Genomic DNA, 11,951 nt, shown 5'->3' on the forward strand with positions numbered 1-11,951 from the left:
ACGTCCATACCAACACCGAGACCGCCAACAAGGCACCCCCACACCGATGGTCCCCAGCGCCCACTGCAGTCCCCAAACCAACGCAAGCGCTGACGACAGTTTAAAAAAAAACACACAAAAAAGTCAACACCGAGCCAAAACCTCACCGCAGCAGCCCCACGCCACAATGAACTGGGACAAAGCCCACACAAACGCCGTCCCACATTGGATTTCTTCGAGGAAACAGTTTCACAATTTCAAACAGTTTCCAGGTGTCAAACTAAAAGGTCTCTTACATTCTTCCGCACAAATACACAAACGAAAAGACTTTTCCCACCCAAATAGTGACCGTTTTTCAGAAAAGCGGCGGGCAGGATTATTGGAGACTTCGGGAGACTCGGACACAGCAGGAGATATTCGGCCCTCCTTGTCCAGACTACAAATGAATGGCACGTGCTCAACACCGCCGCGGGCGGACTTAATCATATAAAGTCCAGAACAGCTTGCTCGCGAACACATTTTCAGAACCGCACAGTTAACAGAAGATTTACTCGTTGTTGTTGGTTGTTTAAATTTACGCTTGACGGGTGGGCAGGCACTCCAAAAACCCTTTTACAAAGTCAGTCTACATAATACAGCAACTTTAAAGTGAAAAATTACACCATTGCTCGCAAATAATCTGTTTTGGGAAAGATATTTTTTTTCGAAAGTAACCATCCCTGGCTGATTTGTTCTGTTGTCACATACGATCTTAACTTGAAGTACACAATATCGACAGGCAGGCAGAACAGAATCTGACTTGTGTACACATTCTTCTGCCACAATCTCAAAATAGACAAACGCAAAAGTCGTTTTTGGTTCTCGCAAATAAAAGTGCATTGCAATGAGTAAGCACGGCTTCTACTTTGATCAAGTTCAAATACAGTAGCTCGAGCATCCAAAATTGGAACATCCAAAACATCGAAGTCACAAATTGTTCATCATGATAATTCAGGGATATCAAGTTGCTGGGAAATCATATTATGTTTTTACCTTCAAAATGTGGCTTCAGATTTTTGTTTCTTAAGGGGAAAATATACATTTATCTTTTAATATTTTATATACATAATTTGATCAACATTGTGAAAGGATGTTCTCAGAACTGCTCAAGCGAAACAGGAGAAAGAAAGAAAAAAGTGATGTGCATGATTGCATATTGGCTCCCTCACAGATGATGACGGGAATAAATAGTAGTCATCAACGTTTCAGTAGGTAACATCTTAAATTGACAACTAAACTATTTTTTATTTGTTATGGACAAAAACCAAGAGTTGTACTCAACAACCTTGACATTTGTTCACAATGTTTTGGCCCAAAAAGAACTGTACGTGCAGATGGACAGATATTCGCCTTCTAAATAATCCCACTCCATGACATAAACAACTTCCTGCGCAGGCAGACCAGCAGCAGCTGCAATCAGTGTAGTGAAACTGGTTAGTTTACTTTAAGGCGGAGTGGGAGGAAATGTTGTCTGTAATGCAGAACTGTGCATGGTCTAAACAGGAAGGAACGTCCCCATTCAGATACTGGACATGGTCAGGGAGGAGGGCGCTAGCATACACTTACCGGCCACAACATTAGGCACGGAGGCAACCTGGGCACTTGAAATGTGGCACATTTCAGTTTTTCGATTGATTTGTTATTTGTACAATATATGTGAAGTCCGCTTTCATTGTGGACCGTTCATTATTATTCATTTGAGATGTCCGATTTTGAAATGAAAGATATCTTTGCTTTTCCATCGTTCTTGTTTTTGTTCGGGGGTCCTCCGTTGTCCTTCTTGCCTGGGACTAAAGGGGGTCCAGAAACGCCCGTGACATCAGGTCCACCTTGCACAATGTTCAAATATTAGTCAGTCGGTTGACGTGCAGATCTACTCAACTGTCGTGTAGCGACCAGAGGATCGCCGCTTTGAAACCTGGCTCCGACTCGCCGCCGTTGAAGTGTCCTTGGGCAAGACACGGAAACCTAATTTGCTCCCAGTGGGGCCTGGCAGCGCCTTGCATGGCAGCAGCCCCCCATCGGTGTACGAGAAATGTGTGCGTGAGAGGCTGAATGTGAGGCTTTGTAAAGTGCTTCGGACACCGTGTGTGTAGATAAAGCGGTATGTATATATGTGCACTCCATTTACCATTTTAACCTATTACATGCTTTTGCAGTTTCATTTATTCCATAACAACATTCCGACTACAGTGGCACACATCAGATGTATGTTTTTAGTTCATATACTGTATTCAAAGACGCTCTATAAGTCTGAGGAACATGATGACTCGTACATCAGTCATACACTAGCTCCAAAGTCAGTTGGATGTAGTAAATATATGGCGTGTCAATATACTGCAGTTGTCTATAATTACAACCAAAAGTCATATAAGGTCTGGCGCCTTGCAAGCAGAGCTCAGTACAGCCTACAATTTCTGCTTCAACAGAAAACGATGAAAAAACATCAATTCAATCGTGTTGTATAAAGAAAAAAGAACCAAAAGCACAATCTGGCCTTCATTATAAAAAGCAAGATGCATCAAATTTTGCTTCATAACACTGAGCTCCATTCAGAAAATCCGGAAAATGGACGGATGGACGCATTTACCTAGCTGCACTGCAGTAAAACGCTACAGCCAATGTGTTTTAGCCGCAGTTCCGCTGACTACGTTAGCACGTGACGTTCCCATGCTTTGCCTTGTGTGTGAGTATTTAGCTCTTAAAGATGGGTTACCTTGCAAGTCTGTTGACTATTGTTCTTTATCTGCCGTGTGCTTTTGGGAGGTCTACCTGGGCTCGTCTTAAAGTGGACTTTGAGTAAAGATAAGAGGGGAAAAGAAAAGGTCAAAAGCTGAATAAATCCACAGAGGAATTGAAAGCGTCAACTAAATGTGGAAACAATTGCAACACGTGCTACGTGTCAATCCACACAAATGTCTCACTTTCATAACCTTTCAGCTGAAAATAAATGAGTTGATCCTGCTATTCGACAACAATATGCAGCTGCAAGGAGCAGCAACAACTGACGGACATACATGCCAGTTTTCCCCCCCAAACACAGCCGCGGCCATGCATGTCATTTCCTGGTGCGAGACTCTTGTGTGAAATGTGTTGTCAATCTCTTGTTGGAGGCAGTCAGTCAGTTGGCAGGGATCCTCCGTTCAACACACAGCAATGTGCGGGCCAGTCTATGACACAGTGTTGATGCACTGGCTAGCAACAGCGCTCACAATCTGTGTTGTTGGTCATCTTCCAGAACATATGTGACTTTTAATTGAGCTAAGGCCAAATGGAGACTCTTCACCCTTGGATAATAAACTGGGCACCATCTAGAGCGTTGACTGTATCTTCATCTATTTTTACATCTGCTTCAATTCAATTTAGCGATGTTACTATTCAGTAACATCTGGCACGAGTTCCACTGACCTGGAAGCCATAACATAGTAAATGTAACATTTTGTGACTTTAAAATAGATTTGTTGAATAGAAAGGTAAACCTCACATCGGACGCCAGCCTTGTAAAGTCTCCACGTGTAAGGGAAGAGTTTCTTTATTTGCATTTACTCTCGGCTCAAAGTAGGGAGCCTGAAAGAATGACTGAAAATTGGAATGATGTGCTCATTAAACGAGCAAGCCTGTTTCCATTAACTCAGAACCCCAGTGATGAAGAGCGCTTTATTTCGCTATTTATGAAGAAATAAATGACACAATAGTAATCTTTGGACTCAACAGAGCTCCATGTAAGGACATTTTATCTTGTGGGGAAGCAGATTGAAAGCACCTGGTTGTAAGTGCACCACACAGACCTTCTCCAGGCAGTTGTTGGATATTTCCACTGCAGCTTATTGTCACAAATTCAATGCAGTGTCATGACTTTGCACATTTTGACATATTTGTCAAACGGACGGGCAAAAAGCAAAAGCTTGCCCACTTTACTGTAGGTGCAGATGGTGTACACAGTTTTATGATCCCAGTCAGTCTATTTAACATACAGTATTCAAATGCTGGTTGTCTTTAGTTTGAATGTTTTTTTTTTCCCTCAGCGTTACCATTAGCGTTATTCACATAACCTAACACATGAAGAGGAGTTATGAATCATGAAGATATATCGTGTTTTCCGTGCACGTGTCCCCCACACAAGTCAAAAAGGTGTCCCGGAGCAGCCCAGACAGGACGTCTGCTCCCTAAATTGAAAGCACTGAGAATCCCAGCATTACGTGGTCTGCCTTTGCAGTGACAGGACTCATAAAACCGCTCCCAGCAGCGTGTGTGACTCCAGTTCTCTTCATAAAGCAGCCCGTTCGTGTGCCCTACGACACTGGGAGCATGCCACGAGCGCAATATTTTCATGAACTTTACGGACACCATAACAACTCGAAGCACTTCATGATTTATCTCTATAAAGGGAGGTTCATCATCAAACTCAGCAGCATGTAAACATGTCACACACAGGTTCAATCAAAAGGACCTTTATTGCACTAGAGGCCTGTCAGAAAACTACAGCACCGTACAGCAATAATAGCAATAATAGCATGACGTAGTGTATCACAGGTACTACATTACATAATCGGTCTGTTTGCGGGGGACAACTGCTCTTCAAGCATAGATGGGCCTCGTTGTTGACGTTATGGGAGCCTATGGCAGTAAAAGAATACTTCAAGCATTCGTCACACGGAGTAACACGAGCTGAACCCCAGGACCGCATCATCCCTGGCATAACGACACATATCTTGGAATTCAAAGAATAAATCCGGTAGAATGCCATTATATATGTTTCATTCATTTCTTTCAACCTTGGTGTACATCTTGAGAGGATTTATTAAGGGCATTTAAAAGATGATCATAAGAATTTAGAACAGTTGCATTCAAAATGAGTGCAATGTGAAATCACAATGGGCCTGTGGGTACAATTGTGAGTTGACACTGCTCAAGTGAATGGCCACTATTAGATTTGTTGTTTGAGCCATGCTTTAAATCCAAATATACTGTACATTATAATTCAACTAAATAAGAATTTTCAACATTATTTATGTTTGTTTGTCCCTCTGTTGTTAGTCAGCAGACGACTTCCTGCTTCGTGGATGGTGAACTGACAGCCGATGAAAACATGATGACTCTCTGGGATGGACACTTTCTTTGACACCATCGTGACTCCAACTACAAAAATAATTTCTTTTATCTGCACCTTCATCTAGATTTTCACAGATATTGAATGTGTTATTCCTATGCAACACCCCGACATGATGACTTCCTTCAGCCTGCTCTTTCACCAGTAAAATGCTTGTTCTATAGGGTTTAAGTCTGGTGATTGACATAGCCAGCAGTGTAAAACCTTCCACTTCTTGACCCTGATGAACTTCTTTGCTGTTTTGGTCATTAGCTTGCTGCATGCTGAAGGACCTGCCAATAAGTTTGTTGAATCGTTCTCTGAATTGGCAGACAAAATGCATCTGTAGACTTCTGAGTTTAAATTGTTGCTGCCATCATATGTTATATTCATGAAGATTAATGATCCGTCCCAGAAGAAGCCATGCAAGTGAGCTCGTATGTTGGGAATCATGAGCAGATCCTTTTTTCTCCACATTTCATCCTTTCCGCCCCTTTGGTCAAAGTTCATCTTTGTCTCCTCAATCTATAAAACTTTGTCCAAGTTTTTTTCATGCTCATCTCCATGCTTCAAATTCCAAGACGGCCTTCCAATTCCTATTGCTAATGAGTATTTTGCATCTTCTAGCATGGCATCCGTAACCCTTTACTCCTGCCCTCTGGAGGCTTTTGCTTTTGTCACTACCAGTTGTTCCAGCATCTTTCTTTGCAGTAAAAAAAAATAAATCAATACATTTTGTTCTCACCTGCTGCAAATGTAGTCTTCCCAGGCAAAACTGAAAGTGAAACATCAACATCCCTATGTCATATGTCCTGTTTCATATTGTTTTGTATATAGTCCCTTTTGCGTGGTGTAGTCTCTTCAAAATTTCCACTGGTCCCTTGCAGGTGGTTGCCAGTTAATCTCTTGACTCACGCCGTGTAGCTCAGCCATGTTTTTCAGGTCCCGAAGCCTCGACCTCGGTGTTCTTGGAGGCCGAGTCGCAGCCCAGCTGTAACGGAATCACATCACAGCGGCGCATTTCCAAAGCTTGGCAGTAAAAAGAGCCATCAAAGCAGAAAACACACGAGTTCCAGCAAGAGTTCCAGCATCTCTGATAAACCTCAACTGGCTCTTTGCCGTCCAGCCTTCACCCCTGGAAAGCAAAACCAAATGTTCTGAAGGGACAGAACATTTTGGACGTAAGACATCTTTGTGGGATGATTCACGGGCTCCTCACTTTTCGAACCTGGCAGCTGTAATCTGCCTCGCTACATGTCAGTATCAGTAAGTAACACATCAGTCTTGTAGGATCGATTTTTATGATAGGAGTTGAGGTGCAAGTTCCAACCTCCTTGGATCTGTATAATTTCTGCTTAAATAAGATGATAATGTGCAGCTTTGATTGGCACAACACTGCAAACTACAACCGCAATAATAAACGCACGGTTAAGTTAATACCTCTCTCACAGGGCCAATCCAAACAGAGCATTATCTTTGCCGAGACAGAATTGTGTTGCATCTCATGACATTTCGCAAGCGCATCATTTGTGTACCATTTATTTACCATTGTGGCCATTTGTATAATTGCATTGAATGACGGAGATGCGGCACGTTGATCTGCATCTGCAGCTGACATTCATTTTGGTTGGGATCCACCGTTGTAACAGTAAACGGGTAATGGAGATAATGGGTTTATACGAGTCACTCTGCCTCATTCTCAACGGTGTTTTATCAAGAAAGGCCAATAATGAGGCTTTTCGTCCGTCTTTAATGGTTGATCCAATCAAGTTCCACACTGTAATGACTGCAAAACATGATGTGAATGTCCGAAAACCAGTTCTCTGTGTTTGTCCAAATTCCTGCATTCAATCAATGACCAAATTCGCCCTCAGTTCTGTTGACATTTTCTTGTACGCACTAAATGTTTGTCAAGACAGAGCTTGAAGCACCACTCATATTCTGACTTCAAACCAAGCCCAACAATATAAAATATAGTCCTCATCTGCACCTAGAAAGTTCACCAGGTCATCTCTGACTAAAAACTTCACCGTCCTCACGTGCGGGTGAGGAAAATTCCCCCATGTGTGCGATATTACAGTGAGGAGGCCCACCGTGTGAAAGTGGAGCGCTGTGTTTCTCATACGGTACCCAGCAAACATTCACTCATCGAAGGATTACTGCTGATTCGTCAACGTCAGAACAGGGCCAGCGAAGAATCAGTTGCTCTTCCAAAGTAGGACATTTTAGCCATGCCAAATAAAAGGTTATACTGAAGAGGTCCTATCACGTAACCACCAGGCCGAACAAGACGGAACATAAGTTCTGGAGATGACAGCGAATGGCCGAGCTTTATCCTGACGAATGTTAAGAGACAGAAAACGACATAACGCTTTGAGAAGCACGGTTCTCATGAAACCAAATGCCTCGTAAATGTTCCGTGACAAACTCGACAATTCTGAAACTGAAAGTCCTGATGCAAAAAGTACAAGACAAATCATATAACGCAAAGCATCATTCAGAGTTTCAAATTTGCCTACGCTTACTGTATGTGATAACATAGTGCCTGTTATAAAGAGTGCCTTTGCTAATGCCGGGACGACATGAATCGAATGGCGCTCGCCATCCGAAACCTGCCTTCACCGTGATATTAATGCTCAGTTTTGATGAACTCCGTCAGAGAGGTATTACAGACTGTGTGAAGTCGTGGGCCTGCCTGTCACGTCTGTCGTCTGCTCACGGCAAGTGGCCCGATCGAAGGCCTCGCCGTCATTCACATCACGCCTTTTTACTTTGAGAAAGCACAGATGCCAGGGATTCGCCCGCCACCCACATGACGGTTTCCACCAATTGTGCCCATCACCAAAATTATTCATACAATTAAGCAAAAAACAGGAGTATATATTTTGTTTATGTATTTATTACTGTTAACACAATCCACACAGTAAATACAAAAATGCTAACAAAGGAGGTGAAAGCAAACTAGAATGGATGTAGAAAGTCTGCAGACGCCTGTTCAAATGGTCGGTTTTTGTGGTATAGAAAAATGATAAATCATTTTCAAACTTCATTCCACTATGAGTTAACCTATAACCTGGGCAACTCAATTGGGAAAAAAATGAGAGGGGAAGTAAATATACACAACTGAGATATGCTGCTTGCACAAGTGCACACACCCTCGAATGTGGCTGTGTTCACAATGACGTTCAAACCCATTAAATGGGGGTCACCACACACCTGCCACCTTTTAAAGTGCCTCTGATTAAATTAAGGTGGCACTATATGTGCTATTCTCCCAAGGACTTAAATAAATGCTCATGAAATATCAAAATACTTATATATATATTTGATATAGTATATTCTGTTTTTTTAATATGTGAATGAGGAAAAAAAATTGGCTGTTTGTACTTTTTGGTTTGGTTGATTTGTACTGCACTTTTTTTCATCCAGGGGAAAAGGGCAAGTGCTTGAGCACCACTTGGGGTCTATGTGCGCATGTGTCTCATGTGAACACGTGCTTTGTCTTCTGCTTCCACCTTTGGTTACCAGAGGTAGCACAGACACGGACAACCAGTCGCACCACCATTCACACCGTCACTGAGTGGGAACTGTACCCACGCTGCCTGCACCAAAGTCAGGCGAGTGTACCACTACACCATCAGTGACAGCTTCGAATTAATTAATTGTAATTACTAATACAACATATAAGTCCTTTACTGAAAAAAGTACAGAATTAAAAATGTACTTTTATTTAGTTAAGTCAAAATGAATGTTCACTGTCAGTTACATACAATATGTAGTATCATAGTTTCCCTCTTATTAACTTACATAGTACTCATACTGATACGAAGAAAAAAAATAGGTTAGGTAAGAGCTATCTAGCACTGGCTCGAATTTTAACCTTTTGCATTACAACATATCATATCAACATATTTCATTTCAACATGTTCCCATAGCTTTGCCAACAATGAATTAGGTCATGATAACAACTGAAGAAATTCACCTTGATGTACGCGTCTTTAAGATTAGAGTTTCGGAAGCTGATGGTTTATGGGCTGGAATAAGATACAAAGCTTTCTTGTAGCCAACAACATCAAATCATTCTGAACCATGGATGGGGAATATCTTGCTTCTCCAAATCTGTTGCCATCATCATTAATAGTCCGTAGTTTGTGTTCCTCGATGTCGCTGCTGTCCCCGTGTTTTTCTAACTTTTCAATCCCCAAAATCTCAACAGCGGTGGCCTTTACCTCTCTGTTTACATCTTTTGTTTTGGAAGTTCTGTTGTCATCCCCGGAGGTTGAAAAAAACTAAAAAGCCAATTTTGATAAAGTAAGGAGTGGAATGTACTGTACATATTTGTAATCAAATACATGGTGTAAAAGTACAAAGTCCATCCATCCATCCATCCATTTTCTGTCCCGCTTATCCTCACTAGGGTCGCGGGCGTGCTGCAGCCTATCCCAGCTATCGGCGGGTGAGAGGCGAGGTACACCCTGAACTGGCCGCCGGCCAATCACAGGGCACATACTGTATAAACAAACAACCATTCTCACTCACATTCACACCTACGGGCAATTTAGAGTCGTCAATCAACCTAGCATGCACGTTTTTGGGATGCGGGAGGGAACCGGAGTGCCCGGAGAAAACCCACGCAGGCACGGGGAAAACATGCAAACTCGGGATTCGAACCGGGGCCTGAACGGTGAGGCAGATGTGCTAATCAGTCTTCCACCGTGCCAAGTACGAAGTCGTCAGAAAAAATAAATAAGCACAGATACCTGAAAAATGTTCTTGACAGTAAAGTATTACCTTCTCGTTTCCGCCGCAGTTTTTTTTACCAACTTACTAAGTCGCATTCAGCTGGATGTGCACTGATTTGTGCTGTATGGTGCATTCGTTGGCCCAGGGAATTTCCCCAAAGCATCAGATTCTTAGTCATCCCTGTTCCTGTCCATGTGTTTTAAGTAAACGATTGCATTCATCTGAATTCTCTGTAATTATCCAATGTCCACACATTGATGTTGTTACAAATATATGTCAACACTCCTTCTGCCCCTTTGCAGTCATGTTACAAGGCCAGGATAATGAAATTTATAAACAGGAAAAGTGCTACCTTCTTGTCTATAAAAGCTTTATACAGAGCACACGATGACATATGTAAATGTTGCTCAGACTTTCCAAACTCTAAGAAGGAACTCAATTATTAAAACATGGAAAATTCAACCAGCAAAAATCAAGTCAGTACATTTAGTTTGAGTCACAGTTTATTCAACCAAACTTCCTCAGAGTTTTATGGGTTATTTAATTTGGTGTTTGCAAGACACCTAGCAAATTTATATATACATATATAGATATCCAGAATGTATGTCTATATAAATACATTCTGGGGACCCGGGTTCAATCTGTGTGGCGTTTGCATGTTCTCCCCGTGCCCGCGTGGCTTTTCTCCGGGCACTCCGCTTTCCTCCCACGTCCCAAAAACAGACGTGCTATAGTTTAATTGAAGACTCTAAAATTGCCCGTAGGTGTGAATGTGAGTGCGAATGGTTGTTTGTTTCTATGCGCCCTGCGATTGGCTGGCGACCGGTTCATGGTGTACCCCGCCTCCCGCCCGTTGATAGCTGGGATAGGTGCCAGCAGCCCGAGCCCCGCGTGAGCAGAAAATGGAAATTTCTTTTGTGTTCATTTATGTTTATACCACTAGAGAGCCTACATACCACCGATGGCACTCATATCCTACTTTGAGAATCACTGACTTAGTGCATTAAATCGCAGTTCCAAGCTGAAAAGCTCCAATACATTCAACTGTGCCTAACTTAATCATTCGGCAGCAAATAGGTCACAATTGCTATCCCTCCCCATTTTCCCAGGAGACTCCTTTATTTCACTGCCCATTTTCCTGGAGTCACATTTTCCCCAATTTTTGGAGTTGTCACGTTCACATGTTTATTAGTCTCAATGCTACCATTTTTCTAGGTTAATGAAATCCTCTCAAGCAGGTACTGTCTGCACACAACCTCGCGAACCTGGCGGACTAATTTGATTTAGCACACTCCTCATCAAACACGTGATTAGCGACTAGTCGACGTCCCACCTTATGTTTCGCCATATGTTTTTAAACAATCCGATCCTCTGTGAGGGATCAAACACTGAGGTCTATAAGGTCATTCTCTTCTATTCTTCTTGGAGTAGTAAAGTCGACAAATCGACTAGTCTGGACAACTCCAAGTTAACATGCAAACCTTTTTAGCTTTTCTGTCTGTGAGTGCGATCGAATTTGGCAGTGATAACTGAATTCTCCCCTATTAAACCAAACCAAATGACTGCTATTTGAACGCTTTGGAGCAAAGAGCACTTTGTTTTCATCTTGAGTTATATTAAACATAAGTCATGTCCAAATGAAGAGGAGCGCCACCCCTTCGCAGTCTCCCTTATTTTACAGTGGAAAGTGTCAATGAGCAGTCCAAAAAGGCAGTAAGACGGTGACGTGAGCCGATAACATCACAACCTCATCCGAATCCAATGTGTTTCTTATCATAAGGAACACGGCTTGATGTTTTTCTTCTTTTGTTTTTCTTTCTGCTGAGACACATTGCAAAGAACAAGATGTGTTTCAGAAAATCTTTCTCTGCAAAGCCAACACTTGATGCAATCCTGTACCAGAGAGAGGGGAGGACTTGGATGCAGCTCAAAAGCAATACCCGAGATCTACTCTTTCTTCATCATTTGTCTTGTCTTACAGTATTCGCTCGTAATCACACTCTTAAAAAGACCGCATTGGAACACCTGGCCGTTACAACCAAAGGAGGCGGAAATCCCCTTGGCTTCCATAAAAGCGTCCATTCCTCCGGGAAGGAGCTTT

The sequence above is a fragment of the Phyllopteryx taeniolatus genome, chromosome 17, assembly GCF_024500385.1.
Source record: "Phyllopteryx taeniolatus isolate TA_2022b chromosome 17, UOR_Ptae_1.2, whole genome shotgun sequence".
Lineage (NCBI taxonomy): Eukaryota > Metazoa > Chordata > Actinopteri > Syngnathiformes > Syngnathidae > Phyllopteryx > Phyllopteryx taeniolatus.